The 21,994-nt window shown below is 43.8% G+C and overlaps 1 pseudogene; it reads right to left on the reverse strand.

Moving 5' to 3' along the window:
- Positions 1-355: 355 nt before the first annotated feature.
- On the reverse strand, positions 356-1,982 carry LOC140723093 (uncharacterized; annotated as a pseudogene).
- Between the last annotated feature and the right edge of the window lie 20,012 nt (positions 1,983-21,994).

The following is a 21,994-nucleotide window of genomic DNA, read 5'->3' on the forward strand; positions in this document are numbered from 1 at the left end:
GCTGAGGCTGCTGTGCGGGGAAGTCACATCTCCTTCTCTTCTGCCCCCTTGTGTTGGCTTCTTGAGGGACTTGTTGTTCATCAGGGCCAGGTTCAGATCGCGACACTGCCCTTACCACTGCCGCTGAGGCTGCTGTGCGGGGAAGTCACATCTCCTTCTCTTCTGCCCCCTTGTGTTGGCTTCTTGAGGGACTTGTTGTTCATCAGGGCCAGGTTCAGATCGCGACACTGCCCTTACCACTGCTGCTGAGGCTGCTGTGCGGGGAAGTCACATCTCCTTCTCTTCAGTCCCCTTGTGTTGGCTTCTTGAGGGACTTGTTGTTCATCAGGGCCAGGTTCAGATCGCGACACTGCCCTTACCACTGCTGCTGAGGCTGCTGTGCGGGGAAGTCACATCTCCTTCTCTTCAGTCCCCTTGTGTTGGCTTCTTGAGGGACTTGTTGTTGATCAGGGCCAGGTTCAGATCGCGACACTGCCCTTACCACTGCCGCTGAGGCTGCTGTGCTGGGAAGATGGTGTCGCCTTTGCATAAAAGGAGTCACAGGGACCTTTCCAATCTCCTCCAGAAAGAACCTCCTCCAGTTCCTCTTGCTTGCTCTCCAGGTAGGGTTCAGCTCACTCCACATGACAGAGGCATTGTAGGTCGAAATGTCAATGATGTTATGGAATATGTCGAGAGGTCAGCGGGCTAATCTCCTCTAGCAGCTGTATGTGCCTGTTACTTTGTCAACTTCCTTTGTTGACATTGTAGTCCAGGATGATGGCTACTTCTCTGTCCTCCTGAGCGCTGACCTCTGCTACCTTATGTAATGTGCGCGTAAGGATGGCATTTTTCTTCTGCATATACGAGACAACTATGGTGTCATGGGTAAAAGCAAACTTAGAAGACAAGACGTCTCTCTCACTTGCTGCAATCAGAGCAGGTGGCAGCTCACGATTGTTCCGCCTCACAGCGCCCACCAATGTGATTTTTTTCTTCAGCAGCGCCTGACCAAGCTCATGAGACGTGAAGAAGTTGTCACAGGTCACGTTGTATCCTCTCAGTCCTTCCGTCATCTCCAACACGACACTCATGCCTTGTTTTCTCTCCGGGGGTCCTCTAGCTGGCTTCCCAGTATAGGATTGCGTATTCCGAGCATAACTGGAACATGCATCACAGGCTGCCCATAACCGGCATGCTAGGCATGCACTGGCGGAAAGGACAGCGAACTGCAAAAACACAAAAAGGGGAACAATCATTTGATATCACAACTAATAGCATGTGTATATTGAAGCAGTGACTGACTTGTCTAACGATAAAAGGGCAGGCACTTATTACCTCTGAATGGAGCCAATCTTTCATCCACTGTGACCTCAGAACCAGGGTTGTACAACAGAGGCAGCCGTTCCATCCACTTTCCAAGGCATCCTAGATCTCTGGCCATCTGTCAGTGACACGCTGCCTAGGACTTGTCTCACGGTTCTCAAATCTGAGCACCGCCAGTATGGAACAGAACATTTCCAGGGAGACGGTGGCACGAAAAATTGCTCTTCCCGTCTCAGTACTCCAGAGGTTAGAAGCATCCTCACCTCGGGACCTAGACACACCAACCAGTAGGCATGTAGTTCAGTCACATTCATGGTCTTCAATTTTTGACAATGCCGTTTAATCTCCTCCATGTTTGCCATTTCAGTGACAATTCTGTCAATGGCTGGAGGGAGGAAAATCTGGAAAATTGATAAATTGTCAGATGCATGGGAAGTAGCCAGCCCTGTGGGTCCTGGAGTCATACCAATGACATTTTCCGCTGCCATCCTGCCTGCAACCTGATATGGAAATGAGAGCCAACTGATTGTGTTATCCTTGGACATAAATGTCTCCTTTGCTGCTGCTCCTCTCTCTCTCAGAGTCATCTTCATCTGAGGGACTGCAATCAGAGTTTTCCTCCGTGTTGACCTCCTGCTCTGACGCTTCCTCCTCCAATTCACTGTCTGCTTAGTCATTTTGGAAGACCAGATCAATAACCTCTTGGACACTTAAGTCTTGCTGCCATAACCTCAGTCACTGAAATGGCAGCTCCGGTACCTCGTGACGGGCAGTTCTCGTGACAATGTCAAGGAACCTCTTGAGCTCTGTCAATACTGTCCCATAAAAACTATACACAGACATGGTATGTACAGTTTCACAGTTTCATGATTCTCTGAAACCACCATTTTCCTTGATTTGACCCAAACTGGGACCACTATCTATTGAAAATCCATTTCAATAGATACTGGTCAAATTTGACCCGGAACAGCCTCAGTGTACAAAAATTTGTAGCACCTGTACAGAAGTCTAACATTTTTAAATACTTTCATTCTTGCGCATTTTGTGTCACAGTAGGAAATGTCATCAAATTTCGTCTACAAAATTGGCATTTTGAGTGTTTTTACTGCTGTCAAATGTCAAAACGGGTCAAATTTGACCCGAACAGTATGTAAGGGTTAAGTAAACACCAACCTAACGATTCCACCGTCTGATGTGATCATACACGTATTCTCTGATCACTTCTGATATAAACAGAAAAACAAAGATGTCTTGTTTTAAATATCCTCGTTTCGACTGCGACTGGAGGTCTCCATGCTGCTCTTTTCGACAGGCTACATGTTCATGTGAAGAATTACGGTACTACAATGGTGGTGAAGAGGTTGAAGAATATATTGATGGAATGGCAGTTGACAGCTAAAGTGTGGAACGGGCTTCCAACGGAAATGGCCGATGCGTGAACGATTTGAACATTGAAGAGGAAATTGGATCAGACATGAATGGGAGGGATATGGACGGCATGGTCCAGGTGTAGTGTCCACGGGACTAGGGAGAGGATCAGTTCGGCGCTGGACGATGAGCAGAAGAGTCTGTTTCAGTGCCGTACTGCTCGATGACTCTGTGACCAAATGCCACTGCGGGATGTTCCCCAGCGGGATAAGGGTACTCCCATCAGGCTGGGTGTGGCGAGGCATCAATATGGGACCACTGACCATTTATCTCGTAGTCTGCTGTAGGCAGAAACAATTACCGCATTTTTGTGCAATTCTAGTCAGTCAGTTAAGCAATGATTTGGCAAAACAACATATTATATTCCGAAAAGCAACTAGGAATTAACTTCTGAATTTGGCGGCTCTTGATTTGGCCTTGAGTAAGCTCAGAAACTCCGGTGACTGAATCTCTGAGCGACCGGCACGATGGTGAAAGAACTTATCATGTCGGCAGCATCAGGAGAAGAATATGGACAGTTGCCTTTTCGGGTCGAGACACTTTATCTTGACTCTTCATTGAATCCATGGTATACAGATCTCCGAGGAGGGGATCGCTGCGCAAAATTAACCATTTTATTCTCATGCACATAGAAAGCGGTTCGACAATTAGTGCCAGAATCCTCCCTGATTTATCATCAATCCACTTTCTCCGGCACTCAGATATTTCTGCCGCTCTAATCTGAAGCCAGTGCACGCCCGGAAGCTCAGTTCTTGATGCTGGTTCATAATGTTGCGTTCTTTGCAATGCGTCTCTACTTGGACCGTCACTCTATTCCTGATGTGCTGTAGCGGAAGTGACGCAATTGGCCTGTTGTAAATGATGTTTTATGAAATGCCAAAGAACCCCCGGCCCCCTGCTTCTCAATGTTTCTCTACCTAAACACGAGAACAGCGTGCTTCAGGAATAGCTCGGTTTAATTATCCCGATGCTTTACCGTGTCCGTGTATTTATGCCCCATTACGCAGTTCATCTCTGTTTAGCAGCTTAATACGCACTTTTTCCCTGAATCAATTTCTTTCCGAAATTCAACTTCGAATATCATCTAGTGACTCTGTAACATATTTAATATCGTTACTGCTACTTATTTGCATAAAAACCGATGTTGACACAATATTTTCTGTTTTTCTCTGTCTGGTACAGCAGGGGACAATGTCTGTAATGCTGGGGTCATTGGTTTGCATTTCGCGCCGCACACTTGCCAACATCTGTGTTTGCGACTGACTCCGGTAACAGTGCAAACAGTGAGGGTTTGCGCCAGAAATCATTCATGTTAATGTCCAGTAAAAAATAAATCACCGCAAGCAAAGTGACAGTGAATCACATGAAAGGTGCGTCATCACAGGGAATTGACAAGTCAGAGACTCCACTCGCAATGTGAGAGTGGAATAAGCGCTGATGAGGTGGACTCACCCACAGGATTACAGACTACTGTCGTCACCAGCGATGCGCAGATAATGTCCTGTCATTACACGGAGTAGTTTGACAACATCGCATCTGGTGTTGCCATCCCAGCATCGACCGTCTCTTGAGGCTTCATGACAGGTGTTGCGTTCAGTTCAATGAAATCAGGCGTGTTATTTCCCCACTGGCATTACGGTTCGTTAGAGCAGAGATATTTTTGCTAACTAGCGGTAATTGGCACTAGTCACTCTGCAAGTTGTTTTCATTATTGGTGACCGATTTTTCTATAAAAGTACGTCATTCTGTGCTGCAGCTACATTGAGGATGGAAACATCCAGACGCGGTGGACTCTCAACAACGTGTGATCCGTGAAGAGTTTTACCCAGTAGGCGCGAAAGAAATGTGCTCTCTGGGCTTTGTTATAACTGTTTGAGTTCATTTACTGGCTATTTACAACTTTTATGAAATTTAGAAATTGGGAACATTCCAAAGAGAACAACCTTGGATCAACAATGTTTCTAGAGAATGTTATTTGTTACACAGTGGTTGCAATTGTCGGCATCCCGGGTAAGTACCTTTCGATCACTTATACGGAAGCAGAGACCTCCCGCCGCTCTCAGCTATTGCTGATGTGATTTTAATCGGTGTTTATTAAAAATCCCTAAAATGCTGTTTTGTTCCTCTCAACCTCCTGCCTTGTTGTTGTTTTAACCCGGGTCATGCAGACTTGTCACTGGACTGCTTCACCAATCCCAGCCCCCCAAAACAAATTCTCTTCCCTCCTTCTGAAAAGTAAACTCATATTTCCCCCTTCTATTTCTCCAGGCACTGTTCAATTAACGGGCAATCTGTTTTCTATTCTTTGACAATTCCCAATTTTTCCCCGTCACCAAATTCTGATCTATGTTCCTTGGTGTCAGCACCGTTCCCTCTAAGATGCGTGGGTGCGCTGCCTCGCCATAATTGAGACTCCCCCGCGAACATGGCATTTGTGGACAAGCAGCTGGAATTTCTTTTATACCATGTTAACATCATTTTGAAATTATGCGAAAATCTTTCGAAATCTTTGGTAATAAAATTATGAAGTACTCTGAAATTAACTGTATTAATGAATATAATCCATAAATGTGCTAAACACTAAACGTACCACATTTACGTTGAAAATTTTTAACTCCAGCGGGGAGGAAAATCGTGAACAAAAGGGGATAGATTTTTCAGTGGGCAGGAATGTAGCTGGATTTGAGCGACGTTTCCTCACATAGAAGTTGCTCTGTGTATTGAACAGCCTGACAAAGGAATTGGGCCGTACAGAGCCGTTAATAATATTTAAAATACACGTGGACAGTTGGACGAATGTGATCCAATCACGAACAACTGTATCAGATAGCCATGTCGGTCAGCATGGACATATTGGGCCTATACAATGTATCTTTTTACTTCCACTGATAATGTCCAGCAGAGATTTTATTTCAAAGAGAACAATTGACGGCTGTGTTTCTGCCAAAAAATACGGTTGATTTCGTTTATTCTTATTTTGGTCTTTTTTGATTCACTGCAGTTAACCTTGTGGCGATTATCATTCTCAGCCGAGGAAACTGCGGTCTCTCCAAATGCGTCACGCGTTACCTGATGGCGATGGCTGCGGCGGATCTAATGGTGGTGATTATCGAAGTCCTGTTCTACCAGATGAGTCGAGCATACGGATTTGATTACAGAGTCCTGGACAACGCTCCGTTCTGCCTTGTCCACTACGCCCTGTGTCACGTGGCCGTTGACTGTTCCGTCTGGTTTACTGTCGCTTTCACTTTCGATCGCTTTGTGGCCATTTGCTCCGCTAAATTTAAAACAAAATACTGCATCCTCAGAATTGCAGGACTGGTGATAGGCGCAGTATCTATCGGTTTCTGTTTAAAAAAACATCCCATTTTATTTCATATACATGGAAGGAACAGCATGGTTGACGAGTGGTAACTGGGTCCGTTTCGATAGGAGTGCATTTCTTATTTCGGGATCGTTTGAGGGGTTTTATTGGGTGGACCGTCTGTTGAATCCGTTACTTCCTTTCTTCCTCATTTTGACCCTCAATGCTCTGACCGTCAGACAGATACTGGCGGCGAGCAGAGTCCGCAGGGGGCTGAAGGGGCGGGGAAATTGCGGGAAACAGCGAGATCCGGAGATGGAGAGTCGGAGACAATCCATCATTCTGCTCTTCAGCCTGTCGGCGAGTTTCCTTCTCTGTTGGGCGACAACCACTCTGGTCTTCATTCTCATGCGATGCCTCTACACAGACCTGGAAATGTCAATCCGGCTTTTTCAGGCACAGTTTTGGGGTTCTGTGATTCAGAATTTCAGCAGCTGCACGAATACATTTATCTACGGAGTGACCCAGACCAGATTCAGACAGCAGGTGAAAGCTCTTCTGCTCTCCCCCGCTAATTTAGTTTTGAAGATTTTTGGAAGTCCATACCGCGTAGGAGAAAGCATCGTGCAAAATAAACCCACGTCTGCCGTGCAAACATATGAATAAATCAGACTCACTGAAAACGTTCCTGTTCTCAAACAATACCTTTGCTCCCAACAGTTCAACTTTCCCTTTCCTTCAGTAAAATACTCTCATTTCATGCTATAATTTACATAGAAACATAGAAAACCTAGAGCACAATACAAGCCCTTTGACCCACAATGCTGTGCCGAACATGTACTTACTGAGAAATTACCGCAGGTTACCAATAGCCCTAAATTTTTCTAAGCTTCATGTAGCCATGCAGGCGTTTCTTAAAAGACCCTATCGTATCTACCTCCAACCCCGTCGCCGGAAGCCCATTCCACGCACTGACCACCGCGTAAAAAATACCCCTGGAATCTCTTCTGTACCTACTTCCAAGCACCTTAAACCTGTGTCCTTTCGTGTTAGCCATTTCAACACTGGGCAAAAGCCTCTGACTATCCACACCATCAATGCCTGCCATTAACTTGTACTCCTCTCTCAAGGCACCTCTCATCCTCTGTCGGGTCCCAGGAGAAAAGGCCGAGTTCACTCAACCTATTTTCATAAGGCATGCTCCCCAATCCAGGCAACATCCTTGTAAATCTCCTCTGCACCCTTCCTAAGGTTTCCACATTCTTCCCGTAGTGAGGGGGACAGAACTGAGCACAGAACTCCAAGTGGGGTCTGACCAGGGTCCTATATAACTGTCAGTTGCTTGTTTACTTCCCTTCTGTAAAATGTATTTTACCTTGCACATTATCTCACCCGAGTATCCAATGTTGAAAACGCATCGATCCATTCTCGAAGTGTTCAATACTAGAACTTTGGAGTGGTCTGGCCGTGGCTGCCAATCCCGACATCCAATCTCTTTCTGTATTGTTCGGTATTTCCCTTTACCTAATGTTACAGTTTGCTTACTATAGCCAGCATTTTACTAGGAAACTTTTTTTTTTGCCTTTTTTTCTGTCTGACTAGACCCCTCTAGTTTCAGCACAAATCGAAACCCACACTCTGAATGAGATATGTTTTTGCTTCGGCCCAATATCGCTCTAATTTGACAACACATCAGTCTCCCATGTCCTATTGAGCTGGCTCTTTGATGGAGTACATATCGATTCAACTGCCCTTTGGTCTAAATCAGGATGTCTGGAATCGTACTGTACAATCCAGAATTGCTACAGCACTTTAAAACATTAATTTATTAACAAGTAGTTTCCATCTGTATAAATATCACAATCGTCACGAAATTGTTGCAAAGGTTGCAATTAGACTTTTCTGAACGAAATGCTGTAGACAGGGTGTGTTTGGCGTAAATTCAGTTTAGCAATCCGGAACTCGTATCTGCTTCTGGGTGCAATCACTGTTTGATGATTGCTTTCAAATTCAGACATTTGAATTTGCGTATTTGGACCCTAACGTGAGAATCCGTCTCTGACGGACAAAGACGTATCTCACACGCATCGTGCTGTGGCTTCTGGAAGCTGCTGACTCTCCCGCTGCTCCTTTTATAATGCTCCTTCTATGATCAACCCGTATCATGCGCAGAGCACAATCTGTAATGGCGCTGCGTAATGGCCCAATGGGGCTAAATGTCATTTAGCCATGAATGCTCATTTAATATTAAACTATTTTATCAAAAGATCTGTCGGAGGTAATGCAGACCCTCTCTCAGAGTTTACCCGCGGAAGTAGTGTTTGAAGATAGCGAGTATCAGTGTGATGCCAACAAAGGTAAACCCATTACATGACTGTTTACCGCGATTAAAACTGATAGCAAACCTGAAGAATGCATCATATTCATATTGGCACTGGCGATCTGACCTCTAATCCGGCATTGAAGACAGATGAAATCAATTAAACTCAGATTGTCCCGAGTTATTTGCTCTCCAGCATTTACTTTTCCGGCTCCTTGCACTGCAATGCCGTTGATCCATATCTCCCGTCCCGGGTTGCGGTATCGCTGAGCGGGTCGGCAACGATCACAGAGCCTAATTACAAATGCACTGAGTAAATTGTTTGTACTTATCAGTAGGCAGTGAATGTCTTTACGTTCTTTATGGTCTGGAACAGGCCGGACCGGAGGTTTACACAGCTGAACCTCCCTAGTGACCCAGCTGATATATACAGCCACATGTCCGTGTGGAACTAACTTTCCCAAGTGTGTGTGTGTGTGTGTGTGTGTGTGTGTGTGTGTGTGTGTGTGTGTGTGTGTGTGTGTGTGTGTGTGTGTGTGTGTGTGTGTGTGTGTATGTGTGTGTGTGTGTTGAGGGGTGTATTCTATTGGTTTACTTAGTTTAATTCAAATTGCCGGAAACGCTGTTGAGTTATGAACAGATTCCCCGATACTCAAGCATATTAACAACATAACGGAATAAAAACACATTTCCACCATGATCCGTGAATAGGACGGTCAACATGGATTTGTAAATGTTTCTATTCCACAGTCTCAAAGATTCAGCTGGAAGTTCTGCAGCTGATCCACTTATTCTACGATTGTAGCTGTTGCCGGTCTGCTGAAGGAAATGAACTGGACGCACGAGAATGAACCTGTCACCCGTGACCACATTGGACGAGTGGGACAAGCGATACTCCAACTATTCCGGAAGGCGGGAGTCATGAGTCATTCATTGTTATGAAGATGAATGATTTTTGGAGTATTTCATATTATCTTCGGAGGAACTAACGTAAACCTGTCAATTTTGCCTTAGTAAGGTATATCACAGAATTAAGTTGTACTACTCATGTTAACCTTTCTTTTCTTGCCAATTAAACAAAATTTTCCAATATAATTGCTAAAATCACTTGACTCATTTATATGAGAAGTTTGGAGAGGTAGGGATTAGATGATCCTTGAAAGGTGGAAGACGTGAGGGATCTGTCAGGGAATGAAGCGCAGGAACAATGGACTGTTTCCGATCGCACTGTGAACGGTCAGTCTCGGGTAAATACAAATAACGCGTCTCGAGTCGAAACAGCATTCCAGACAAAGGAATGAAATGCCGCAAATGGAGTCTATCGTCGTCACTTCGACAATTTGCATTTCTAAAGTGAAATCGCTTCCAAAAATAAAAACAAAACGGGATAGAATCCTACAATGATACAGCGAATGAATAAGCAAGTGCGATAGGTCCTGATTTCCAAAAGGTATATAAGATGATGCAGGATAATTGTGTGTCAGAAAGATTAAATATCTTGGAATAATAGAAACTGTTTCTGTACAGAAATAAAACAGAACACTATTATGTTTCTTTTTTCCTGGACTGGTGGAAGAGTTACAATGGATTTCCTCAGAGATCAGTTGCAGCAGAACATTGTTGATCTTAACATTAATAAAGAGCTGAGTAAGTCTGGAGTTGAATAACCAGGTGATGCAGGACGAGTAATAGAGTAACAGGAAATACTGCATTTAAAATTGAACACTGAGGATTAAGCAGTGTTTTATTTTGAATCCCGATAAGACATCACGCCTCTTGCACCATATTCTTGCACTGACGACTTATGTTTCCAATTAGACACATAGACCTCGGCATCAGCTAACAATACGGACACCACATCTTCTCCACAAGCCTCTTCCAATCCCCCAACGCCTTGCTCGCTACCGGTACCCATTGATCCAGAAATTTCCACAAGCCTCCATCACTGACCCACGCTCTCACACAGAACACACCCATGCTCCACCAGCTCCCAATGACCACACGACACTGCAAGATCTCTTCCCAGTGAGACGCAACCTTGTGAAGCAAAACGCAGTGAGTCCATTCCATTACCACGGGTTCTTACCATTGAACTTCCGGACACCAAAAGTTTTAAACAAGCCCAATTATCACACCGCCTCCCTTAAAATACCTTCAAACCCCACTTCTTCATGATCGACGTATGACAATGGCTTTATTCCTTCCCATCAGATTTTCCCTCTGACCCCAATATTCCAACAGTTACGCCGCCACATTAACCCCTGATTGGGCAATTACACATCGGCCACTCCACTGATCGATATTCCACCAGCCCCTCTACCAACCGCACACCTCCAAATATATCTCCTACTGAGCCAATCTTCGACAAAATGTTCCGTTCTGATACCTCCTCTCCAACAGCTTCCTCCAACACAACACATTCGCAATAGTTCCATTGAAACCATACCTCCACACCGGACCACAGCCCCAACAGATCCCACTGACCCCACTAGTGCCCACTGACCCCACTCATACCGACTTTTCCCAATGACTCTACACCTCGCCACCAAACTCAACTGGATGCCCACTTCCCCATAGGTTATCCACGATACCGTAAACCTTCCACCTTCCAATGAACACGATATTTCTTCCAGCAGCTCCCACTGACTTCACACATTCCCATGTACTCAGCAGCTCTCCGGTCCGTCATCTGATTTACATCCGTTCAAATGCCTCTTGTTCTGTTTGTATGATCTGTCATGGACTGACACTGCACTAAGTGAACTCCATTTCTCAGGGATCCACGGAAGTTACAGTCCGGTAACTTCCTTGTATTTCCTGAGGTACTATGCCTGCTATCGGACGCAATACCTCGGTCAAGGTCAAGATTTCCATGGCAGCATACAACCTCAAGGAGGACTCAGATTGAGCGTGATCTGCAGGTTAAAGTAATTGTCGACGTTTCGAATCGAAACCCTGTATCAGCGCCAATGTTCTATCTAATTTTCTGTGTTTCACCGGGATTTATCTTCCTCTTTGAGGACCCTTCAAAATCTGTTGCTTTCTGGGCCTGATGAATGCGGGACGGGCGTTGACGGTGACTTGAACGTCCCGATGTGTTTTACAAAGAATAACTGCTTGTGAATTGGAGGGCGCTAGCCCGATACTGTCATGGAGATAGGTTCACCAGGAGACTTTAAAGGCAATGCAGAGACAGGGAGCCGAGTTTTCGAGATGAATCCTATAATTGTCCGCGGAAAGAATATGGAGCGGATGACATCCTTGTGTACAGTTCACTGGGTTAACTCCGTGGCGGACAGGGATTCTCACCCTCAAAAACTGACCCTTTTCCTTGCTCACCTTTGTTCTCACTCTGATTTAAATGATCGTCACTCTTATCCCCTTGGTAACCCGGGCTTTTGCTCATCCAGTCCACGTCGGTTGATATTGCTGGTCACAGGAATGTCGTGCGGAGCAGCCCCCATTCCTCTATCCTGTCCTTCACGACTCCGGTCTAACCTTTCCGAAGATTTAATTACCAGTCTGACTCCGTCACTTCCCTTTCCACTATTTCACTTGTGCTCCATAGGTTTTCCAAGGCTTGCTGATTCATTGCTCTAAACAATCTACCATCAGCCGGACAAACCGCAGAGCATCTCATGCGCCAGGGTTTCCGTAGACACGGTTTCCCACTGATAGAGGTGCTCAATTCACCTCCCAGCTCTGGTCAGTGGATCTGGCTTTGAGATAATTATCTCCCACTCAAACTAGAATCACGTAAACTAACAGTTCGCTTAATCAGTCTCCTTAAATACATTAGGAAAATTAACCCGTTAGCATACGGATTATAACTTCCCAGTTCTATGAGATTTCATCCCACCTTTCTTGCATCCAAATTGAAGCAATTAATTTGACCCAGAATCCCAAGCCACACACTCCACCTAGGAGCTCAGACGGTGAGACAGTTTACACAATCCATAGACTGTTTAATTCATGAAATTAAAGGGACACCTACAATACTTTGTAGTTTGTGACGGATAAGGTCCGGAGGAACCAGGGAAATTTCGGATCTTGGCTTCACTTCAGAATTCCGTTGTACATTCTGGATCGCGGTCGGCCGTCAGGTGCCGGTCACAGGGGGGCGGGTTCTGTCAGAAACCCGGGTCGCCGATGGAGTTCTCAGCCTTCCTTACTGTTTTTTTTTTTTTGGTATGTGTGCGTGTTCCCTGAGATTTAGTAATGATAGTTATAATGTATTGTTGTGTTTCTGGTGTTTATGTGTTACAGTTGAGTCAGCATAACCCAAATTGACACCTTCTTGAATTCTCTAGAGTTACCCACTTTAAGCGAAGAACAAAATAACTGATGACATAACTGAAGTTGATTAAAAATCTTCAATTAGTCGGCTTAAATTAAGCAAGTCACCAGGATCAGATGGGTATACGGCAGAGTTGTACAAAGAATTTAAAAATGAGTTAATTCCTGTTTTACTCCCCACACTGGGCTCTAAAAAAGGCACAAATGCCACCCAGTTGGAAGGAAGCGATAATCTCAGCTATACCGAAAGAAGGCAAGGATAAAATGGAATGCGGTCATTTAAAACAATATCCGTTCTTAATGTAGATTATAGGTTACTTACCTCCATCGTGGCCAAACGATTAGTGGAGTTTCTACCCATACTGATAGGTAATGATCAGACTGGTTTTATACGACAACGCCAGACACAAGACAGTATACGAAGGACACTTCACATTATGGATCATATACAAAAAAATAAAATCGAAGCAATAGTGGTAAACATGGACGCTGAAAAAGCATTTGATTCGGTTAATTGGAATTTTCTCTGCAGAGTTTTACATAGATTTGGTTTCCAAGAAACAATTATTAAAACTATACAGACACTATATGACAATCCTGCTGCTAGGATTAAAGTCAATGGATGTTTATCAAATAGTCTTACCCTAGAAAGGGGTACGAGACAGGGTTGTGCATGGCCACCACTACTCTTCGCACTATATCTGGAACCATTAGCTCAATACATCAGACAAAATGAAGATATCAGGGGAATCACTATTAAAAGGGACAGAGCATAAATTGGCTTGTTATGCGTATGACATTTTGATCTATCTAGGGCAACCAACATACTCTTTACCTAAATTGATGCAATCCTTTGAACAATATGGTCTATTATCAGGATACAAGATCAACATATAGAAAACCCAATTACTTTCATATTACTATAGCCCGCCAAGAGAAATTAAAAGTCGATACCCCTGGGCATGGCACACAGTCTTTCAAATATTTGGGCATTATTATGCCAAAAGATTTGGCAAAATTATCACAATGTAGTTATCAGCCTTTATATTAAAAAAAATAAGCAATATGTGGCATGATGGAGCCTGATTCCTTTTTTCAGTCTCAGTTCAAGGATTGAGTCTATTAAAATTAATATACGGCCCAGACTGTTATATCTCTTTCAGACCTTACCAATAGAGATTAATCAAAATCAATTCAATCAATGGAACAAGATGCTATCAAGGTATATTTGGCAGGGTAAAAGGCCTAGAGTTCATCTCAAAACTTTGCAATTAGCAAAGGAAAAGGGGGGATGGGGCTTGCCTTCTCTTCGAGGTTATTATTTTGCAGCACAGCTGAGAGCTGTGGTACGTTGGTGCAACCCATCATATGACGCTCAATGGAAAAACATTGAGGAGCGGGTACTTCCCATCCCCATACAAGCAATTTTGGCTGATAACAACCTGCAAAGTTACATAAATACTATTGATAACCCATGGGTGAAATTGACTCTTAAAATATGGAAAACTACTATAAAAGAATATAATCTAGAGGGAGATATTGCAATTCTTAAATGGTGTGCATATGACTCTGATTTTACACCAAATAAATTGGATGCTAGATTTAAGGACTGGACAGCTAAAGGAATAACAGTTCTTTGCAACATAATGAAAGAAGGAACACTGTTCAGTTTTGAAATGCTTAAAGAGAAACACTTATTAGAAAAACAAGATTTTTATCGGTATTTACAGATGCGACAATATGTTAATAAGACGCTTAAAAATGTAACCAAGGCAAATACATGCTTGATAGAGCTCTTCAGAAAAGCATATAATTCAGATAATGGTAGTAGAATCATTTCAAGCATGTATAAGGGGTTGTCAAATCTAAAACACATTCGATTTCATACATTAAAACAAAATGGGAGAAGGAAGGAGGGATAATTATATCTGAGGAAGAATGGACAACAATATGGAGATATCAATGGCAGTGTACCAATTTACAGAAATGGAGGGAGTTCGGATGGAAAAACTTAATAAGATATTTTATTACACCTTCTCAGAAATCCTATTATGATGGTAACCTCCCTGTTTGCTGGAGAAATTGTGGAAATCAAAATGCAAATCATTATCATATTTTTTGGGACTGCCCTGTTATCAAAAACTATTGGGAGGGGGATACATAATGCCCGAACAAGACATCTTTAAATGTGAAATACCCTTGGAAAGTAAGACCATATATTTTGGATATATACCTCATGAATGGGTAAAAAGGGATAAATATTTAATGAATATATTGTTGGCGGCTGGTAAAAAACTCCTACCAGGAAATAGTTATCACAGGAGAGCCCAACTTTAAATACATGGATGGAAATTACAATGGACGTTTGAAAAATGGAGAAGATAACAGCATGTGTTAATCATAAGCTGGAACAATTTGATTCATACTGGGAAAAATGGTTTAACTACATAATGCCTCATAGGCCTGATTTTATTCTCACAAATCAATGAATCTGTTGTAAAAAAAAAATCACTCCCTACTTGTACATAGTTCTTTGCGTTTGCTTGTTTTTTTCTTTCCACTGTTTTCCATAAGTGTATATCCCAGATAAATATTTGGTGGAGATTTTGTGATATATATGTACAACGTCTGAAATACATCTTATGGAACTGTTTGTTTGATGAACTTGTTACATATCCCGTAACTGGGTGTCTGATCAGCAGAGAAAGAAGAATACGTTGGAGTCTGGTGGTACCAAACTAAAGGCGTTTATTAGTAAACTACACAATACAATATCAAAAATGCAAATATACATATAAAACAAGTTAGCAGTAATAAACCTAAAAGTGTAGGAATAATAATAATCAATAATAAACAAGCTCTATCGATCTCTAGGGGTAAATGAATTGTGGCTTTCTTAATCCGTCGTGTCTTTGTGGTCATTCAGTTATGACCCCTCTGTCATTCAGCTAGACCGTTCTTCTGTGGTGGACTCGTCACTCTGGCATGAGTGGACACACACACAAGTCCCCACCGGCCCTGCTGTAACACTGCGAGCTTTACTAACCGATCTCCTGGTTCGGTCTCCGAAGCCCCCACCTTTCTGTGGGTTCCAAACACTCAGTCAGTGTCCACTGGTGTGTCTGAAGAGTGTCTCTCCAGACCTGTCTTTTATCCCCACTCACGGGGTCTCAGCTATCCATAGAGGGAAATTTAGAAATTGACAACATTCCAAACAGAACAGCCTTGGGTTAACAATGTTTCCAGACAGGGATATTTGTTACACAGTCATTGTAATTGTCGGTATCCCGGGTAAGTAACTTTCGATTACTTATACGGAAGCAGAGACCTCCCGCCGCTCTCAGCTACTGATGAGTGAGTGAGTGAGTGTGTGTGCCTGTCTGTGAGCTGCTGATTGTGCATCGGTGAACAGTGGCAGGCATGCAATGATGTCTGTCCAACGGAGCAAATTATAGGAGGTTAGCGCGACGTGCTGGGGAATTAGCTCAAATGGTAGAGCGCTCGCTTAGCATGTGAGAGGTAGCGAGATCGATGCTCGCATTCTCCATCAACATTTTGTATTCAGAGGATTCGTCACATCAAATCCCTGAACTTGGAATGCACAAAAGATGCGGTTGGCGCAGAGCGAGCGGAAAGTGTCTCAGTCAAAGGGCCGGGAGAAAATGTCGTAGGTTTGCTGCGTTGAAAGCAGATAGGAGGAAAAGCTGGCTGGCAGCTGGTGTTTCAGTAATGCATGAGCTGCAGGCGACGATTCAGGCATAAATCAGGTGAGTGGTTAGAAGGACATTGCCCTGGTTACTGGGTGAAAAGAGAAAGCTGAGTAACCTTTGATTTGAACGGGCGAGGCTGATCAAAGAGCTGTGTTGGAATCGTAGTGTCCCTAGAATTGTCAGAAGCGCGGTGGTAGGCGTCATCCCTTGACCTGTGGCCCCCAGTGCTGGAAGGACGAGATAGTTGCCATAGGCAGGCTTCTGCCATCGGTCGACACATGCCAGGCTGAAATCTGCATAATGATTGTCGGTAGGAGCCAACGTGGAGAATCTTGGTGTCGCTTTTCCTTCGATAGCTCAGTTGGTAGAGCGGAGGACTGTAGAGGAAATGGAGTCATCCTTAGGTCGCTGGTTCGATTCCGGCTCGAAGGATCAGGACTTCTTTTACTGCGCCCATCATCAATTCCATACCACAGCCTCGCCATGATTGAAATTCCCCCGGGAACATGGCATTTGTGGACAAGCAGCTGGAATTTCTTTTACACAATCTTAACATCATTTTGAAATTATGCTGAAATCTTTCGAAATCTTTGGTAATATAATGACGAATTTAACTGTATTAATGAATATAATCCATAAATGGCTAAACGCTAAACTAACCACATTTACATTGAAACATTTTAGCTTCAGCGTACGTGCATTGTCATTGTTTCAAGTTACAACACTGTCACAAATGGTCACAATGAAGACAGAATGGAAGTCGGTCGCTCACTGTTCAGAAACCACCATCGCCGTCCCGTCAGAACATTTCACTGTTGCATCCTCCCTGTCAATTGTGACTGTCTGACAGTGTTTACGTGTGTTGTGTGATATGTTTTGTCATCGTTTGACTTGCATATTACAGATTTTTAAAAAAAACATTATAAATGCACTTTTAAGACCGGGTAGCGATGTTCTGTTCAGAGCAACGGTTTGTCTCCGAAGCAGTAAAATAAAACAGAGGGAAGGTTGCTGCGGTGCAAGATCTTGTTTTCAGAATCTGACCTTGCAATCGAATAGTAACTCTGACTTTCGGAAAGAAGCGCAGATGCGCACTTCAATTACACTCCCCCTCTCCTTGGAGATACCGCGCTTGGAGTTCTGTGAACAGTCTTGGTCGCCCTGTTATAGGAAAGGCAGAAGTCCGCTGAAAAGAGTGCAGACAGTATTCACAGAGATGCTGCAGGGACTCTCGGGGTTGAGTTACAGGGAGAGGTTCGGCCGAGGGCAGAAATGTAGCAGGATTGCGAGCGACGTTTCCTCACATAGAAGTTGCTCTGTGTATTGAACAGCGTGAGAAAGGAAATGGGAGCAACAGAGTCGTTAACAATATTTAAAGTGCACATGGACGGTTTGACGAGTCTGATCCAATCACGGACAACGGTATCCGATGGCCACGTCGGTCGGCATGGAGATATTGGGCCGAAGGACTCGTTTCTGTGATCTATCATTCTTGGACTCTACTCATCGCTGCTGCATCAGTGAACGTGAAGAGATTAATGTGAGCATGCGCTACTGTAAAACGTTTTATGCTGCGGTCACGTGATCAAACAAACAAAGTATCTTTTTACTTCCACTGATAATGTCCAGCAGATATTTATTTTCAAGAGAACAATTGACGGCTGTGTTTCTACAAAAAATACGTTTGAATTTCTTTATTCTTATTTTTTGTCATTTTTGTCTCACTGCAGTTAACCTTGTGGCAATCATCATTCTCTGCCGAGGAAACTGCGGTCTCTCCAAATGTGTCACGCGGTACCTGGTGGCGATGGCTGCGGCGGATCTAATGGTGGTGATTATCGAAGTCCTGTTCTACCAGATGGGTCGAGCATACAGATTTCATTACGGAGTCCTGGACACCGCTCCGTTCTGCCTTGTCCACTACGTCCTGTGTCACGTGGCCGTTGACTGTTCCGTGTGGTTTATTGTCGTTTTCACTTTCGATCGCTTTGTGGCCATTTGCTCCGCTAAATTTAAAACGAAGTACTGCATTGCAGAATTGCGGGTATAGTGATTGGCGCAATATCTATCGGTTTCTGTTTAAAAAACATACCATTTTATGTCATATATATGGAAGGAACAGCGTTGTTGGTAAAGCGTAACTGGGTATGTTTCGGTAGGTCCGTACTTCTTATTTCGGGATCGTTTGAGGGGTTTTATTGGATGGACCGTCTGCTGAATCCGCTACTTCCTTTCTTCCTCATTTTGGCCCTCAATGCTCTGACCGTCAGACAGATACTGGCGGCGAGCAGAGTCCGCAGGGGGCTGAAGGGACGGGGAAATTGCGGGAAACAGCGAGATCCGGAGATGGAGAGTCGGAGACAATCCATCATTCTGCTCTTCAGCCTGTCGGCGAGTTTCCTTCTCTGTTGGGCGACAACCACTCTGGTCTTCATTCTCATGCAATGCCTCTACACAGACCTGGAAATGTCTATTCGGCTTTATCAGGCACAGTTCTGGGGTTCTCTGATTCAGAACTTCAGCAGCTGCACGAATACATTTATCTACGGAGTGACCCAGACCAGATTCAGAGAGCAGGTGAAAGTTCTTCTCTACCCCGCTACCTCAGCTTTGATTTTTTTAGAAGTCTGTACCGCTCAGATGAACGCGTCAAATAATGTTCCAATATCGGAAGTAATCACACACTTGATTCACAAGGATGGTAATAAATTAAACTCCCTGAAAACGTTATTCTCAGTGATTACGTTTCTTCCCAGCAGGACTGCATCGCCTTTCATTCAGACTCTCCTTTCCCGTTTTTGATTACGGCGTTTGATTACATCCCTCCCGTAGCAATGTATTTTACCTTGCAGGTTAAATCAGCCGGGTATCTAATATTGAAAACACATATATCCATTCTCGAGGTGTGTATTACCTAAAAGTTTGCAGAGTGCTGGTCGTGGCTGCCGAACCGGACACCCAACGTTCATTCTCTCTCTCTCTCTTGTTCGGTGTTTTCGCTAAATTGAATGTTCCAGTTTACTGCTATACTGGCATATTTCTGCACGGTGATTGCTTTTGTTTTCTGTCTGGCTGAAGCTCTGTAGTTGTAGCATAAATCGAAGCTCACAATATGAATGAGAAATCATTTTACTTCGGCCCAACTTCTCTCCAATTTGACAACACATCGGAACACATTTCCCATTGGCCTGACAGTATTTCCATACAGTAAATACAGGCTGTCCTTGCTACAGCTGGTTTGCAGCACCGGCCCTTCACAGTAATGATGTCGAACATGGGGAACGATCAGAAGCAAGTTTAAAGACCTTACGCTTTGTTCCTTACACTCATTCTAAAATGTATACATTCACATTGAGTTCGAGCCATTACTGCCCCGATCATTCAAGCTAATGTCCTGCTTTATATATTCCGGGTTACATTGTTTCCCAGGGATGTTGGACTGTGATGGTATTGAACTGTGACCGCTTTGCAGTGTCACGTATCGCACGCAACTGGGTTGTAAACAATTACTGTGAATTGATGGCTCCGAGTCTGTATTCGCGGGGGTTCAGAAGAATGAGACGGGATCTGATTGAAACATTTCGAATGTTGCAATGCCTCGATAGAGTGGAGTTGAAAGGGCATTTTCCATTAGTGGGGGAGATTAGGAGGGGAGGGCACAGAATTGAGAGACGTCAATTTACAACACAGATGAAGATTTTTTCCTTTACCCACGCACGGAAAATCTGTGAATCGATTGGCACAGTTGGCGGTGCAGGTCAAGACACTGGATAGATTTAAGCCGGAGTTTTATAACTTCTTAGTTAATCAGGGCGTCAAAAGTTAGGGGCGCGAAGGCAGAAAATTAACTATAAATCAACCATAACGGAATGGCGGAGCGCATTCGACTGGCCGAATGGCCTAATTCTTTTCAAGGGTTTTATGGTCTTATTACATTTATTCTGATTCAAGGACACATCACACCGGTTTCTCAAGCTTTCAACGCCTGTTCTTAGATTTTAAAATGTAAGTTCAAAGTCAGAATCATCTGGCGACTTTCTGTCCGGTTTTCCTGCTGGACTGCATATATTCGTCAACATTCTCCAAATTCAAAACAGCGCGATACGTCTGGAAATTCAGAGTCTGTCCTTGTCCCACTAACACGTTGACAGCCGGTATATTAAAATAAGCACGAACAGTACAGATTATCTAATTAAGAGCGTTCAATTAACTATGTTTGACTCTACCTACCCAGGATTAACTCAATATAAAGCTGACGTGCTGATTTTGATATCTGCCCAGTTTGCAGCATTTAAAGACACTTTCCGGAGAAACGTCCCAATCAGCGGAGCGACTTCATATCTCGATCGAGTCCCCATCATTGAAATTGCTCCTTCGTCTAATTCGGGATTTCTGGAAACATACTACGCAATCCGAATTGGTGTATCACTGATAAAGCGTTAAGTCAATGAGAAGTCGTTTCTAATCACTGAAACATCAGAAACGTCTCGAAATTCCTGCACATGCCGTGCCTCTTTGTTTCCGTTACTTTTTTCTAGGAAAAGTTACAGAAAGGGTGGGGCTGCCGTGTGTTTCAGTTTAGTGATCCCCATTTGAATGTTTTAAACTTAATATGCAGCAAAATCCTGAATTCACTTCCACTTGCAGGTACCGGCAGAGTCTGATTACTGATTTAAAATTCAGACCGATTCCTTTGCGTATTTCGTTCCTGACGTGAGTAATCTGTCTCTGACTGACAAAGTCGTGTCCCTTGTTTGTATTGCTTAGGAAAATAATTCTGAAATGCCGAAGCTACTGGAAGATGCTGGGTCTCCCGCTGCGCCTTTTCTAATTCTACCTGCATGATCCGACGGTAAAAAAAGCCAGGCACAATCGGTTATGGTGCTGTGTAACGGCCCAGTGGAGTTAAATGTCTTTTAGTGAAGACAGCGCATTCAATGTTACACAATTAGAGCAAAGGATCGTTCAGTGGTGATGCAGTCCAGCTCTCTGAGTTTATCCGTAGGTGTAGTGTTTGGAATTAGGGAGTGTCAGTGCGATTCCAATAAATGTAAACTCATTTCATTACAGTGTTTTCCGAGATTAAAATGGACGGAAGATAAAACCTGAAGAATGTAGAAGAATAACTAATAGCAATGGAGATCTGATCTCATAACCGGCATTGTGGACAGAGGAAATGAGTTAAATCCAAATTTTCCGGAGTTGCTCGCTCTCCTGCAGTTCCGTTTCCAGCCCCTCGCTCTCTAATGCCATCGTTTAACCCCTTCACACATTTCCCCTATCGCGTGGTGCAGGATCGCTGAAAACCACAAATATCAGTTGTAAATGAACGGAATAAATTGCTTGTACATGTCAGTCGGCAGTGAGAGAGGTCTCGTTGTTGTTGCTCAGGAACAGGCCGGACGGTAGTTTTACAAACGTGAACCAAATGAAATGTACAACCACATGTCGCTACGGGTCTAACTTCCCAGACAAAGTGGGAGGCGGGACTTTATTCTATTGATTTGTTTAACCGAGTTCAAATTTCCAGCAACGTTCTTAGGCTATGAAAGTATTCCCCATGCTCCATGCTGACTATATGACGGGAAATCATTTCCACCGTATTTCACGAATACCGCGGTCAATGGCGAT

This window comes from Hemitrygon akajei, unplaced genomic scaffold (genome assembly GCF_048418815.1).
Source record: "Hemitrygon akajei unplaced genomic scaffold, sHemAka1.3 Scf000100, whole genome shotgun sequence".
Classification (NCBI taxonomy): domain Eukaryota; kingdom Metazoa; phylum Chordata; class Chondrichthyes; order Myliobatiformes; family Dasyatidae; genus Hemitrygon; species Hemitrygon akajei.